Raw genomic sequence first — 16,621 nt, 5'->3', positions numbered from 1 at the left:
ATGTGTGGCATTTATTTACATTCTTTTTGCCACAGTGTTTTCATTTATAGGAAGGGTTCAGACTTGCGAAATTCTCCATATTCCAACACATCCAACCTAACAAAGCACTCAAGCAGACCTTTAGTTCCAAGTAGGATTATAACCATACTGTTCAAAACCTTGCCACGTTTGGCCCCTGAAATCTGATGTATTCCAGTATAATTGCAGTCGTGATTTACCAGTGAGTATTCAAGTGTTGGAAATCTCAGATCTCAGCAGCAGTTTAGTCAAGATGGATGACAGGGTGAGAGTGCTCCTTGCAGCCTCCTGCCTGACCACAGCCATTCTCACGGAGCTGTCGCAACCACGGTCAGGTGAGGAGGAGCCTCTCCTTGGCTCCATTTTTGTACTCTGCCGTGTACATTATTTATAGGTACAAAGCTGGTCTCTTTAAAGGCTTCTCTCTCTAGAGGCAGCCTGATAGTAGACATTGGGTTAGAGGTCTTAAAAAGCAGAAAAGTCAGAAAAATTAAAAAGGATTTATCCCCTGAGTTGTAGGAACGGATACCATGGACACCCGTCTTTCCCATCCGTAACAATTTAGGCATTTGCAACTGAGCACACGCTGAATTATGATTTTTTTTTTTCTAAAAACTTAGTTTCCAAATGCCATAAGCACACTATGTTAATCCTTCATTCACTCTCCAGAAAATTAAGGCAGTCCAGCACCAAAAATAACTGTAGGGCATAGTTTTGTGAGGCAGCAAAACTGACGTAACGGCTGCTCCCAAAAGGGAAGGTCATCTCTCCCCCTCTGCCCTGCCCTCACAGCAGCACTGCTGCTCCTCGGAGCCCATTTGAGAAATTAACTAAAAGACAATTCTTCAGATGAAAAAGTGCACATTTTTATTCTGGTTAGGCTTCCTGAACTGTTTCACAGAAGAGCCAGACAAATATTAACACCCTTAAGAATGGGCTGTCAGTACAGCAGCTCAGGAATTGCCTTCCACAGTCAGCCTGGCTGCAAGGATGACCTTCTGGGAATCGGGCAGTGGGGCACAGCTGGGGTTGCAGCCACTTAAGCCATCTAATTTTATTTTGCTCATATTTTCATATTTGTGAGTCAATCCCCTCGAGTGCCCGAAGAGGGATGGCGTGACCATCCTTCAAAGGGTTTTGAGCAAGCTGTAATGGAATGGCTATAACCAGTGGGACTTCTGGTGGGTACATCCATTGTTTAACAGCACTGGATCTGAGGATCATCCCTGTTGTAAAGACGTTGAAGTGTTCACACAGGCATGAGTAACATCTGCTGCCCATATCTGCATGAAAAATTGTTTACTAGAGTGCAATTGTATAAACTGGAGGCAGCTTCTTGGACACATACAAGAAGCAGGACGGGAGGCAGGCTAGTGGGATGGCCTCAGCCAAATCTCCCCTCATTACTTCTCTGGGATTGCAAAGAATCCTGGCTCTGGGCTTTCAGACAGTTCTGGATCTCCTCCTGTTCCCTAGGACCATCATAAGAACACAGAAATCCTCACAAACACCTTCCAAAGTGCTCTTGCACAAACCACCCTGCTGTTAGGACCTGAGGCGCAGGCAGTCCAGCCTGACTTACGCGGGGGATTGTATCGGTCACTGCTTGCAGTGGACTTTGACCTCTGGAAGACAAATGAGAAAAAGCTCAATCCACAAATCCCAAGCACTTTTTATCTTGTTATACAACACAACAGTCACAAGGCCACTGGTCACATTTCATTCTCATTCCATACCAAGCAGTTATTCTGAAACAGGGATTTTTTTTTAATTATTAGTTTTTAAATGTGTGTTGGGTATGTCTGCATCTGGCACACGGGGGCTCCACTGCTTGTTTGCACTCAGGGTCTCCAACCTAACAATACTCAGCACTGACAACCAAAATCTGGAGGGGTTATTATTTGAGTTATTACTGCGACTGCTGTTTCATTGTGAGACACAGGGCAATGATGGTTGACTCTAAGATTAGGGATTCAGAAGAGCCCTTGTCTGAAGGAAATTTAAAAAGATTGTGACCATTCACCTCTAAGGGAGTGAATCAGAAAGTCCACAGTGAAGGTATTACAGAATTCATAGCCTAGAGATAGCAGTTGGGAGAACTTTTGTTCACCTTATCTCAAAACACAGGAACACAAGAACACAAAAGGGGAAAAAAAAGGTAAATGAAAAGATAAGCAACCACCTTTAAATGCTTTGCATAAAATATATATATGGGATCCACTGATAGGCCACATTGTGAAGAGCAAAGTATTATTAGTTTTCTCAATGAATGAGCACAATTCAGCTAAAAGTAAATATTTGACAACTAAAATAGAGATTTTGGAAGGATTACTATTCTTTGGAGCACAAGTGAACCTCTGCCTCTTGGGATTTAAAAGGCTATTTCTGCCAGGTATCCAGCACCTGGGGAGCTCAAATAGAAGCAGGGGGAAGAAGTTACCTCTCTAAAATCATCTCCTCCGAAGAGCTCATGTGCTGAATACAAACAATACAGCTGATGGCTTTAGTTAGGGAGGAAAACATGAGGCACCAGAGACCAGAACTGACTGGCAAGGCAAACAATGGGCACTGTGCTGCAGATGCCTCCTAACACCTACATTCCACAGAGGAGTTCCTGCACCCTCAACTTACTGTATCTGTGCTCCAATTTACATAATTCAGGTATTTTTGTTACTAAGTGACGACAGTGCAGAAGTCGAAGGCTAATCCTCCCCGTGTCTTTAGCCCTACTTCCTTATCTTGGAATCTGGTCCGCAGTGCCACTCTCGTTCTCCCACACAGTTTCTGTACTTCACTGCTTACCTACTCATGAGGACTGAATTCCAGGACAAAGGCTATTGTTCGCAGCAAAGGGTTTGTGGAACAGCTATTCTGGCATAGCTCCCCAGGTGGAGATACAGTTCATATAGGCAAAAGAACTCACTAAGCCATCTCCTTAAAAGGCAAACTACACCATCGGAATAAGTCATCTCCACATCTTTGCTTTTTGCATGCCATCATTGCTGCAGGGTTAAGTCTGGGATTTTTACATTCCAACCTGCATAACTATTCTGGCAAGAGTACTAGTTCCTTGACCAGGAAAGACAAGATGCAGCAGGAAACAAAACAAAACAAGAACAAAAAACCCAACAACACAAACAAACAAATCAACCAAACCCACCAATAAAAAAAGATCTTGCCTTATTTTCTTAATTGCTTCTTTTATCTAGATATTGAAATGAAGCAATGAGCCATGAGCCCTGGCTCTGCTAACAACAGGAAGGGGAACTGTGTCCAAAAGTCACCCCTGGGGTGGAGAACAGCAGCTGAACAGCAGTGCAACCCTTACAAAAGAATTTATTTACTACATGTATGAAACAAAACCATGATGTCCTAATGATGCTATGGCAAAACACAAGTACAATCTAAAGACATAACATAAACAACTCATCTAGAATTGAACCAGAATTCTAGATATAAGACCCCCACTCTACAGGAAAGTAGCCTTGGAATTCATTCACCAAGTCTAATTAAGAATATTCATTCTTCATTATCATCTTTGCACTGCAACAGACCTCATGTCAGCCCCAGGAAAGGATATGAGTCAATCCCTGACTAAATGTCTCTGATTCACTAAGGAACCAACATATATAAAATCACTTAAGATAAAAAAATGCTAAGGTTTGCCTCTCTGATAATTTATCTAATGGCTGCTAAGACTGGAGTAATAGGAGAAAGATGAGAGAGAACGGCACTACATCGCTATGGAAACTAGAATTTTCAAAATAAATACCTTTGTAGAAGTGACGTTGAAGATCTAAAATATGTACTGGTTTTGGTGTCACCTCCCTTTGCCACGAGATCCAGCCAGGCTGACCAGCCAGGCATAGGCAAAAATCTTGCATGTGGTGACAGAAGATATCCCATGACTGATGTTCCTTATTCCAGTGCAGGTATAGGCTCTGAATGGAAGCCCCAGTGTTTGGTCTGTTACCTGTACACTTTTGGGGGGGGGGGTGTCTTCCTGCCCTGCAGCCCATCTGGCCAGGCCAATGCAAAATGAATCCATAACCACTGGAGACAGAAAGTGTTACCTTCATCCCACTATTCTGATAATCACAAATATTCGCATTGTCCTTACTATGACAATACAATATATACGGCTTTGTAAAGTTCCAGCTCCCTTACTCACACTAGGAAACTCCTTACCCTGCAGATGGCTCCACGGCAGTTACTGTTCAGTGCTTTGCTTCCCATTAGTCACATCTTGGAAATACAGTTGGTAACTTCCCCATTTGTGCCTGGGCAAAGGGTTTCTCATTTTAGACACACACATACCTCCACACCCCACCTACCTTGTACCATCTCACTGATTGCTGCTATAAACAAGTCAAGGCTCTAGAAATGCTGACTCACAGTGCTAAGACTATGGAAAATATTTAGAGTTGCTAAAGAAGCAAAGCCCAGCAGGTTTCCTGCCCTTCTTCCTTATCTGCAAGCCCCTTGCCATGACAGGCTGTAATGAAGGACCTTGCTTCCTGAGAGGAGGCAAAAAGTAGGTACTTGCTTCCTAAAGATAGCCCAGATTCCTTTGAATTCCCAGTTGCTAGCTAGTAATTGCAGGCAGGGGAAAACAACCCCCTGTGCTTACAACCGCAGGGCTACAGATGTTGAGAGATTAATGGCTCCTGGGCAGGTTTTCTTGCCCAATGCAGCATTGCTCACTGCAGTGCACTTCCTGGGACAGGGTGAAGTTCCTCTAAAATGCCCCAGTATCTTCTGTGGAAGGCGGCTCCTCACCTATGGACTTACTGCACAGCTGAGTCAGTGCAGACAGGCAAATCACTATTTGCTTTGGGAGGGTCGACACCAACAAAGACACGGGCAGGCAGCACTGCGTGCAAATTCTGGTTCCCTGTGGGCATGTCAGTGCAGGCAGGGACGGGGACTGGTGCTCACACTGAACTGGGGCCGTGGACAGCAGTGTGGGGAGAGCGGCACTATCCCGACGGGAGCCAGTCTGGGTGCATTCTGCCTGTGTTAACACGGTGCTGCGCCCAAACTAATCGGCCCTGGATTTTATCCAAACGACAAACTGAGCGCCTACCACATCAACAGCTTGTTTTTCCCCACTGGGAAATGACCTCCTGTTGCAAAAGGCAGAGCATTTAAGGAAACAGCAAAGTTTTATAGCCACACGGTTCACGTGGCAAATGACTTCAGAAAGCCGAAGGAGCACGGAGCCTTTATGAATGGCTGGGATGGGCAGGTTGCAACGGGGCTGCCTCCTCCTCCTCCTCCTCCCCTTACCTACGCAGCTCATTTGCAAAGAAGCAGAGGCTGATGAGCTACATTTACAAGCTGGGCAGGGCAGCCCAGAGAGCAGCTCTCACTGAGGGGAAGGAGCAGGCTGTGGTGAGAGCTGTATTGCAGTACTCAGAAATGACTGGGCTACATGGTCATGGTGGTGGTATCGAGTTGATTTTATCTATAACCTATTCTAAGTGCAGTCTGCAATCAACATGGCCTGTAGCTTCTAAATGCACTAGAAGCACACAAGTAGGGGTGCAGAGCTTCCTTTTTTATTGGCAGCTGATTTTCAGCTGCACATCAAACGAAATCCTTAGCAAGTTGATCCTGTGCATAATTTTCTCTATACTTGTCAATATGGAGACTCATTTGGCTGAAGTCTCCCTCTTTTGAGGCTACAGGAGCCATTTTACATAGGTGGGGACAGAGGCTGGCCCTACAAGGCTCTCACACTAGTTTAAGAACAGTAACTATGGTGCTTTTGCCCTCAAAGCAAACCTGAGGTCCTGTCAGTCCTTCATCTCCAGTAAGCGCTGTGACAGTGAAGGTGCTCAGTGTGAAGATGGCCCTGTATGAAGAATAGATTGGATCATAAACGCAGAAACAGCTGCTTAAGCAGAACACAAGGAATAGAAGCAATGATGTTGCTGGGCAGAGAAAAGCATTGCAAGAGCTCACAGATAGCCTCCTTTCTCCACAGGCACATGCGCACTGCTCTCACTCAGTCACATTTCTCTCAAGCTTCCTGGTAGCAGCATCAGCAAGTGTGTTCTGTCACATCTGACTGGCTACAGGACTCTGTCCTCGCCTGACAGTAATGACCTGGCCTTGATTTTTCACATTCTTGTTGCCTCCTTCCCCTCCTTCAGTGCTATAAAAGCACTAGGCATGAAACCTGCAGCACAAAGGAAATTCTCACTAGCACAGCCTGCTGCAGTACACTTACCTCAGCAGCACAGGGGCTGCAGGCATGGCAAACCTCACATAACCTACATTAGATTCCTGTAACGTTCCAAATCAGGCACTTAACTCCCAGACTTGGCTGAGACTCATCTCCATGGCCAGACTTAGTATACACAACAGAGACTAAGACTCCGAGGATCATGGTGAACAGCTTTGTTCCTTTGGTAAAATGTAATGCTCTACAAAAACAGACAGTTCAACCCCACAAAAACAGTCTATTTTTGGCCCAAGAACAAATACTGAAATCCCCCCAGAATGAAGGGCCATCTAGATTTCTCCAAATGCAAATTGCACTGTAAAAGATCAACTCTCTGGTTGAATGGCTACGGCAAAACACACTTGACACTGCCATGGCCTGGCCTCTGATCCACCGCTGGCCAGAGGTGATGTCATGGGCTGTGTTCACTGTCTGGAAATGAGGAGCAAGAAACACGCTGTGCTGGCTGGCCAGCCAGTCCAGTGACACATCCTGACATGGGCCACAAGGAGACAGGAACAGACTGATAACTCTTAAACGTCATGGAAACCAAACCCAGGGAGAAGTTGTTTGTGTATAAGCACACTAACTTGGCCAGTGGCAGCGGGTCAAACCACGCCTTTGACACTTTAGTCCATCTCTCCACTGCACCTCCTTAGTCCTTTCTTACCCCTTCTCTCTCTTTCCTCAAGGCTACTTAGCTAATTAGACTGCTGCTGTCTCTGCTTTGTTTATCCCAGTTCTACCTGCACTGAACAGCAGCAAGAGTGCTCTCCCCCTGGTGTCACCACTACCTTTGAGAAAAAAGCTGACCTGCAAGCTATTTTAAGCCACATTGTAAAGTTGTGGAGCTATTTTGGTCACATCTCTGTATGAAAGCTGCAGGACGCTGACAGGCTCTGTGTTTGCCTAGGGCAACTGGGGCTTTAACTGGAATGGCTTGTGACTTTGCATTAAGGCTTCTCTGCCCTGCCCATGCCACAGGACTCTTTACACCAAGATTTGATTTCTCTTCCTTTTAGGAAAGAGTAACACACCTTTCTGAATTCTGCTGGATACCAGAGGCTCTTTTAAGGCCTCTGCAGAAGGTGTTGTTTGTTCTGTTGGCTCACTCACTCCCTAGGAGGAGGCAGGTGCAATTATGAGTTCACAAAAACACCGGACAAGATTTTATCAATCCTCCTTTGCATCAGATCTTTGTAAAAGATCACTAAATGTTAGTCTAGTGCCTGCTGAGAAGCTGGGTGCTCATATCTCTGTGGAAGTAAAAGGAAGAGCAGAAAGGAACCATTTGCATAGCAACATGTTGTTCTGAATACAAAGTAATGCCTGGGAGCTCTGGGGTACATCCAGGGCATCGGGCAGAAGGTGCCTGGTCTAGACAGTTGTTTTCTCTGGAGTGCCCAAGGGTTGGTTGCCAAGTTTGCTGGGGTTCTGTAGCAGGTGCAAAGCACAGGCAGAGTAGAAGCCAAAGCAACTGGATTTAACAGAATTAAGCCCAGAGATACAAAAAGAAGCTTGAAGGATATGAAACATGAGGTAAATGACAGGAGAGAAAAGAAAAAACTGAAACTGGTGTATTTCGGACAGATGAGTCAGATCTATAAAGGAGGAACAAGGGAGTAACTCTGTATGGAAGTTGTCAGCCAACCCACTCCAGAAAAGTCCCCTTAGGACTACTGCTGTCTGCAGCTACAGTGCATGTTTTCCCAAGACCCTTCAGGCAGGGTATTAACAGTTGTGCACCTACTTCATTTGGAACGAGCCCCTGATGCAACAGGAAGATCAGAATTTCACCAAGTCAGACTTCAAAGTTTCTCTCATATATTCTTTCCCCTCAACTTTCTTCTAAAGGTGGTTCTTAAGCAGTTCTTACACCAAAACCTACGTCCCGCTTCTAAGGTGAGCCATTTCTTACGTCATTGATGCAACTTGCACCTACTTCCATGAGTCAGCACAAGGCACATATCTCCTCCATAGCAGGATCAGTGCCTGCTAACAGGATGGACTGTCCCAGGCAAACACTGGTGACCTGTTGCAAACAGGTTTGATTGGCAGAGCATCTCTGTATTTCACTGCATTTCATCTCTGTGTTTCAGCAGAAGCTGCTTCAACTCATTTGGTCCCGGGCAAGCATTAATCTGTTATATACTTTACTGTCTTCATGCCAGGGAAATCAGCTGACCATTAACTAATATTTCATGACATGTAAATTAAAACTAGCTTAGTAAGAATTTAACTTTTTAGTCAATAGGTGGAAACAGCATGGACAGAAAGTATTGTTTAATATGTTGTTATTTTAGCAGGACAGAATGGAACTGTCGCAGTTCAGATCAGACACAGAGACGTGTCCAGCAGCAATATGTCAAGACCTGTTGGATCAAAAAGCTCAGTGAAGTGCTTTGTGTTTCAGCCTCCCCCAGAGCCACGCACAAGACTAGCAGCAAGCATTATATGGTGAAAATGTTTGGGTCAGATCAAATAACAAAGCGACATGTTGCATTATTTCCCTGCTGAGCTTCAGCAGCCTTTCTTTGGGACACTTTGGGACACTAGCAAGATAACAAACACAGCACGACAGGAGTGTCTGACACATAACCTGTTGGCTCCTGCATGGTGGACCCGTGCTCCTGCTAGCATGAGCTTTGCCAGTGTAGGGAGTAACTACTTCACCTTTTATCATCTCTCCAGATTCTTAGTTTTCATCCACTTTCACACAATTTATCACTGGTCTTCACCAATTATTTAATGAAGACATCCTATCACCATCTCCACAACGCAGATATTTTACTAGTAAAGAAACTAATTTTTAAAAATATCCATACACCTGTTCTATTTTCCTGTATGGAAACACCAGGCTTACAGTAACAAATCACAGGCAGCTCACCCCATAGACGTAGTCAGAGGTTGTCCACCAATTGTGTGGTTCCCGACAAGCACACGCCACGCTGGAGCTGACGACTGCAATTGTTCCCAATCTCCTCTAGGGAGTGCAGTCGGAAAGGAAGAGATGGAACTGCAGCGCACATGCCAGCTGGGAATCGGTGACTCAGGATATTCAGTCATAAATGGTGTCCGTCCCTTTCCAGCTGAACGCAGGGAGCAGCGATGAGGTTTGAGCTTGACGTAAGAGCAGGGTTCTACTCGAACCCGAGGTATGCCTTAGTATGTGAAAGACAGCTCTGCCAAGATACTAAAATTCAAGATGTAAATCAAGGATGTAAATATAAATAGGGCTTCAAATCCTAGATCAATCATTTAAGCCAACGCCCCCACAACTGAATGGAGGATGGGCAGCACATGGGGCTTTCGTCTCTTTCGCCCAAGTACTTCATGATGCACTTCCATCAGGTCACACAGGAAAGGCATTCTCAGTCTCAAAACATCATCTAGGCCTTGGTCTCCATGCAAAGAACATCAGAGACGTTAATTTCTAGAAGTATTTTGTGGGTATGTGCACAGTGTACTAGAAACTGGACACATCAATTTATTTCACCCTGGATTCATGAAATAGCCAAGCGAATAATATCTGGCTGATCTCCATGGTAAGGAATCAAGGATGAAAAGGTATAAGGTTGTCTATTTTCTCCTTACAAATCACATGTGTGCCTTGATTCTATGACCTTCTACACCTTCTTTAAAGAAGGACCAGAACATAAAATGAACATAAAACCAGATCTTTGCCCTCTTCCTCCACCCCCAAAATAATAATAATAATAATAATAATAATAATAATAATAATAATAATAATAATAATAATAATAATAATAATAATAATAATAATAATAATAATAATAATCCATGTTCCCAGTCTCAAGAAAAAAAAAAATTAAGGAATGCAGAAGTCAATATCATCTACCTAAGGCAAAGGGTAAGAGAACAAATTTGCCAGGTAAGAGTTTGGACAGAAAAGCAAGTCTGTAGGAGGGACATACCTACATTCAGGGAGGTGGCAGGGTTGATCCCAAGCACAGCAGAGGACACAGTGACTTCTGCAGAGTTACTGACACTTTGTGACAAAGTAGGTCTGTAGAACCAGTGAAGAGCTGCAGCTCTGAGGACAGTGGGGAAGAGGAAACCAAGAGACAGTAACGTTGCTGCTTATGGACAAAGCTGCCAGGCTGACACAGACAATTTGCCACATACAGAAATCACCTACAGCAAAACAGGGACAGACATTCTCATATCCTAAGGACAGCAACCAGACCAGCAGCCAGGGACTTCACTTTCAGCCAGGCATTTAAGTGGCAGCAGATACCTGTGGGACAAAGCCAGTCTTGTGACTTTAGAGACTAAAAGTTCCCTCAGTAGCAGGTGAGAAGACAAGAGCTTCTGTTTCTAGATGTGGGCTTTGCAATTAAACTGCCAGCAGCTGGCTCAGTTTAGAGCAAGCAGCATTGCTTGTATCTGCTCGTGTGTGACAGCCCAGGGGAAGGAGGTACAGGCACTGAGCACAAGCTTCATGTTTACTCAGCAAGCACCAGCTGAAGAGAACCATCTGATTTCTAAACTCCTGTTGCCTCCCACTTTTTCTCTCATCATCACACTACATATCTAAGCCACATATAAGATATCACAAACTAATTTGCCCATACAGTCCCTTTATTACAGCTCCTGTTGCTCTTTGTTCACCTGTCTCCCTCAACCAGCATACTGGAAGCCCCACATACTGACACAGGAGGAAAAGAAAGAGCAAAAACCTGTAAAAACTGATAAATAAAAAAGGACCATTAGCTCTTTCTTGCCCTTGCAAATGACAGAGCATCTCCTCCCTGACCTGTCCCATCCACTCTTAAATTTTCCCACCAGCATTAATTTCTATTGATGTCTTGAGTTACAGGTATTTTTTTAGCAGAAGCAAGGAAAGGCAGGCTTAGCATCAAGAGACCCTCAGAAATCTGTAAGAATATTTTTGGTGAGGGCACAATTGATTTCTAGGGGGATGTTTATGATGTATGCATTAGCACAGTCTCAGAACTTCGTTCTCCACCTATTTAGGATTCCCACACTGGATTTTACAACCTGCCTTCACATATGAGATGTTGAAGCTTTCAATGAGGTCACGCCAGACACTGACAAGCACTGATGGGTGAGTCATGCTGCAGTAGCCAGAGATACTAGCAACAGATTTGTTAATCTGTATGCAGTCTAACTCTTTTTCTGGTCTAGGATCTTATTCAAGGGTGAAATACAATGTCTCAGAGGTAGGTGACTGCAGAACTGCTGAAGAGCAAGGCCATATTTTCACAACTATTTTACAGATTCTAATAAGAATCAGTTCCTGGGAGCATGTTTACAACAATGTACAATGTTGGTTTAGCTACAAAATCTATAAAACAGGAGATCAAGATCCAGATGGGGTCAATGGTGTTGATTGCAGATGACTGGAAAAGCCACTACGCTAATATGGAATCTAAGTTCCACCAGCTCTTGCTCCAGCAGTTCCGATCATCATGTCCAGCAAACTGTTCTTCCAGAAGCTGCATCCCTGTACCTGGGTGAGGAGGTGTAAATACACATCCATACATCAGCCAGTGTAGGACAAAGGCCAGTGCAGTCACAGCATTGTTAGGCTTGGGTCTGAGCTAAGACATCCAGCCCTAACCCAGCAGGATCAGGCACGGAGCAAACTCTCTTCTGCTGGCTCTGCTGTGGAGGGGAAACCTACGGAGAAGAATTAGACCAGACCATTTCCTGATCTGCCACAGGAAAATTCTCCATGGAAGCTTTGGAAGTGTGGCAAGAAGGACACATAAAACCATGGAACAAATGAGATATGGGGAGTGAGTGCACGACAGCAGAAAAACGTTTCATCATCTTGGCTAAACTACTGGACAGTCAGAAAAAGAACCAATAACAAAGGGAAGAGGCAAAGTAAATCTAAAAGAAATTCTGCAGACAGACAACAAAGATATGAGGTCCTGTTGTATTTTCATTGTTGCAAAGCTAAATTAAGCTTCCTAAGTCAAGCAGTGAAATAAGTATTTTAGACTTCTATTCAGAAAACAGCATGAGCAGCAATTGCCAGTGGACAACTAACAAAAAGTGCCTTCTCTCAGAGAAAGCAAGCCACCAGCAAATTGCATAATTGTAATGAGTTTCCTCCCAGTTTCACATTATTAGTCACCTTTCACCCTTCTCTGCCAAAGGCCTCTTCTTACCCATCCATCCAAGGACCAGAGCCAAGGCACAAGCCTTTCCTGGGCTGCTTCTTTCCACCAGCCACTCTTCAAGGTCAAGGCCTCCACAATACTGATCACTGTACCCCATTCCAGGCATTCTGAACCAATGCCAGAGTAAAACCCCCTTCTGAGTAAAACAGCCCTGCTGTTGGGAAAAGATCCGAGACACTCGAATAGACCTTCCTCATACTCAGTTGTCATGGCCTGGAAAAGCAGTTAGTTCTGAAATTGTGAAAATATTTCAAAGCAAAACCATTGCAAAGATTCATCGAGGAGCCTTCACTAGCAGAAGACATCCTACCTAGAGTCCCTTGGAAACCTGTTTGACTCAGGTGGAAATGACCTACTGGCATTTATTTGTAATTGCCCAGCATGGCAGTGGCTGAGGACGGAAAAGCTATTGAGTCACACTCCAAGCCACTTTTCCACTTCTGTCTGGTTGCCCAGAGGGTAGAGTGGGACAGTCAGAAGGCTGAGATTTTGTTTATGGCTCTGAAACTGATTATCCACATGACCTTGCATGTACTTCTTGTGCCACCATTTCCCCATTTCTTAATAGCTAAAAACTCTCGACTCGTGGGTCAATCAGAAGTGCCCAGCAAGGAGCATGTTTGCTTATCTAATAAAAGGTAAGAGAAGAGTGAAGTGGCATTATTGTTGTCATACAATACAAAAGCGGTTACGTAATAACATCAGTATTGCTTCATTTTTGTCATTACAACACAAACTGTCAGAGGGACACTGCCTGACATGGTATCTTCATCCCGGTGGATGTACCCAAGTGTTTACTTCATTGATACAAAACCAGATTACAACGATCTGGAAGACTCTACCTCGTTTCTTTTGACCATCTAGAACATGTTTTTCCTGTATAACCTCATAACCCATAATAATGGCCCGAAGTGCACTATAGGAATGATGGCAGGTTTCATGAGCTAGTAAAAGGAAAACAATTCCTCACTTGTGCATTGCTCAACTGCTCACACACTAAAGCACACGAGCGCTTCTCTTCTTTGCAGGAAGACAACAACATGAAAGTTAATTTCTAAACTGGAATATCATACACACACAGAATACACACAGAATACTTTTAAAATAATCTCAGTGCCGTGAAAGAAAATTAAAAGAACTCCCTAATTTGGCTAAATTACATTCTGCTTGTCTGATGACAAATTTCCTAAAAAAAAAAAAAAAAAAAAGCATTGACAAATGCTGTTCCTAACTGCTCTATAATTAATAACCAAATTTCTTGGCTTCAAGTTCTATGACTTATTCTAAAATTTAAAATCCTTTGCTTAAAAATGGCCAGATTCAAGCGGCGTGTGGACTGAAGGCTGAGGAAGGCATGGCTGTGATTACAGCAGCTGAAACCGTGCCCTAATCACTCCCTTATCTTCCTTATCTACTGCAAGTATTTATAAAGCAATGATTACTGTACTAGGCCACATCACTGCTCTGAGTTTGCTCTGAACCAGCACCTTTGTGTTGCTGTAAGAAGTTCACACTGCTAGAGCTGGTGTCATTTTGCTGAGACAGAAAGCCAAGCTTCTCATCACTTAAAGTCATTAAAAAAAAATAAACTATGACACCTCTAAAGGAGTAGGGGTGTTAACCCCAATGTCCTGGCCGAACTCCCAGCTCGAGTAATTACGACGTGCCTTGAATAAATTCTTGCCACAGTTTCCTTTGGACACAGTATTGTTCTCTACTTCCTCTCCTACAATATTATGGAGTGCTGATGCATGCTCTTAAAGGTCCTGTCCGTGCTGGAATGTCATACAGGTCTACCCCAGGACCAGCTCTGCAGCAGCACATTGGGAACAACGTGTTGAAACCAGTTCTGCCTGTCAGCTGAACCGCTAGGCAATTTGTAATATTTATTTATTGATGTTCTGGCACCTCCTCCAGATGGAATTAACTTTGGGTATGGCTAACTGATAGATAGACTGGTGCAAATCCCAGACACAGATATACTCTTTTATTACATAAAGTTCTTTAAATGGACTAAATTTGCATCAGGAAATTAGCAAATGAAGGTAAACTAACTTTCTAGGTGCCTGCTATGGTCACCTGAGAAGGCAGCAAGAACGTGCCTCACGCACAGGACTAGGAAAGCTAAATGTGCTGCTTAGTTTAGATGTCAACAATCGAGTTAGTTTTCACACTGGCTGTTCCTTCAGAATTTCAGTGGACTTTTTCTAAACTGTCTGTTCACAGACGATACTGTTTATTTTTGAAGCAGTCACTGAATATGTACCAAACACAGATCTAGTATTTTAAGTAAAATACTTGACTGTTAAAGCAAAGCCATTATTCACATTTTTCTGCAGCCACTGTTATACTCTAAGGATTTTTACCTAGCGCTCTCATTATCTTTTTATGTGTGTAACACAAAGAGCTGAGGCCCAGACTCTCTGCTGGCATTTGCCGGGTTAGCTCCACAGACCTTGCTAACTCTCATAATTCATGAGCTTTAAAGGCAATTTGTCTGCAGGAAGAAGTACAAGATCAAGATTCAGAAGAATCCAATTTTCAATTCTACCTTATGACCCCGTGGGCGGATCACTCCCTCACTGCTCCATTTTGTTCTCCCATCTCCAAAAGCAAATGATACCCACTAATTTGACAAAACAAGAACAAAATCAAATTTATATTGACAGGCCATGCTGAACGGTTTCGCCTCAAACACCATTGTTCTAACATTTGAAAATACAAATATTTACTTTTCAAGCATGTCCCTAATTTCCCCAGAAGCATGTCTCCAAACCCATTTTATTTCAGAAGACAGAAACTGTAGTTTCAGAAAGTGAATGGTTTTATTTTTCTGTCATTACAAAAATGCCTTTTAACTTGTCAAATGATACACTACAAATATCTTTGGCAGATGAATGAAACCAAGTTTCCTGTCATAGCTGCCAACTTCGAGGTTGAGATAATCAGATAAACCTTTAGTTTGCTTCTCCCAGTACCTAAACTACACGTGTTTGAAGTCATCCACATCTGTCTTACTTTTCCTATTGGGATTTGAAAAGGCAAAGTGTCAGACCACTGTGCCAAGTTCACAAAACTCTAGGTGTGGTCCACAGTTGTTACGGCCAATCTCTGCTCTCAACTTTCCTCAGGTTTCCCCCATCCCAGGTTGAATAGTCCCCAGTAGCTCTGCTTGTCTAACAGTAAGTGCCAAGTTCACATAAATAGTATCCAGCATCACCCTCAATGCCTGCTGGATACAAAGCCTTATGATACAAAATACCTATTAGATTATGGGAGAATAGGAAGGAAGTTTGTTTCGCTTGTTTTATTTCAGCAGGAGCAGTAATACTGGATTTATGGAACTGGATTATTTCATACTGGGGACACTTCAAAACTGAATATTTGCAGGGCATTTTATATCCGAGTGCACTGTCCCTTCAGTATAAGCCCGAATTCAAAAGCGGAAGCCATCCCTACAAACACACCTTTGACAAACTTTGTGTCTTATGTAACTGTTTCTATTCATTTATTATCAGGATGTCAGTACGAATTGTTATTTTGATGATTCCTTGCCCCCATACTTCTGAAAGGGAAAGCAACTGTAAACACAAGGGAGACTGACCTCAGTGATTTCCTCTGTTCAGACAGGAGCACAATGCGCTCAAACACCAAGACAAGGAGAAGTGGACTGTTTAGAATTCCTCCAGCTGTAATCTATAGTAAAAACAAATAAACAAATACGTGACTACAAGATGCGATAATTAATCCCTGCATGAAGCCAACTGTTATCTCTGCTTCATAGATGGAGATACCAAAGCACACAAAGGCTCAACAACCTACCAAGTTCAACACCAAGACTGAGAGCCAAGACTACAGCTTGGGAGGCCATGTGCTCAGTCCATGAGGTTTTTTTTCCCTCTTGTGACTACAAACCAGATACAGTTTGGCCAAGGGCAGGCTGAAATGCACCCATTTGGTGAGGACAGTTAGCACCTACCACCTCCTGGGATTGTCATTGCCTGTAGCTGAGCTGCTCCTGACTGGAGAGGCAGCTCCACTCGGCCTTACCCCAGCCAGCCTGCCCCAAAACCACTCTCCTCTGCCACACCTGCCCCTCTAAAGCTCCCCATCCATGTCCAGGCCCCATCTGCCCCATCGCTAAGCTCCCTTTCTCTCTGCTCCCTCCCAGAGCCCCCAGCCAAGCTGCCCCTCGCCTTTG

At 43.8% G+C, this 16,621-nt stretch overlaps 2 long non-coding RNA genes across 3 annotated transcripts in view; one reads left to right on the top strand and one right to left on the bottom strand.

Annotated features, from left to right (window-relative positions):
* The window catches only part of LOC114061277, a 19,279-nt gene extending 3,255 nt beyond the window's left edge, over positions 1–16,024 (top strand). Inside the window, exons 2-4 of the long non-coding RNA XR_003572078.1 lie at positions 9,235–9,402; positions 11,246–11,336; positions 15,939–16,024. This is a non-coding gene — a long non-coding RNA (uncharacterized LOC114061277). The remainder of the gene's footprint in view (positions 1–9,234; positions 9,403–11,245; positions 11,337–15,938) is intronic.
* On the bottom strand, positions 1,251–16,621 carry LOC114061276. 2 transcript variants are annotated; one of them, XR_003572077.1, is made up of 4 exons: positions 16,400–16,621; positions 16,025–16,116; positions 5,806–9,440; positions 1,251–1,643 (listed from the first exon to the last, which is right to left on the bottom strand). It is a non-coding gene; the product is annotated as an uncharacterized LOC114061276 (long non-coding RNA). The 2 variants fall into 2 exon arrangements; XR_003572076.1 differs by having other exon boundaries at positions 16,025–16,621.

This window comes from Empidonax traillii, unplaced genomic scaffold, assembly GCF_003031625.1.
Source record: "Empidonax traillii isolate 1590-97213 ecotype Southwest subspecies unplaced genomic scaffold, ASM303162v1 scaffold322:size1131127, whole genome shotgun sequence".
NCBI classification, from domain to species: Eukaryota; Metazoa; Chordata; class Aves; order Passeriformes; family Tyrannidae; genus Empidonax; species Empidonax traillii.
This window is presented reverse-complemented; position numbering and strand designations above follow the sequence as displayed.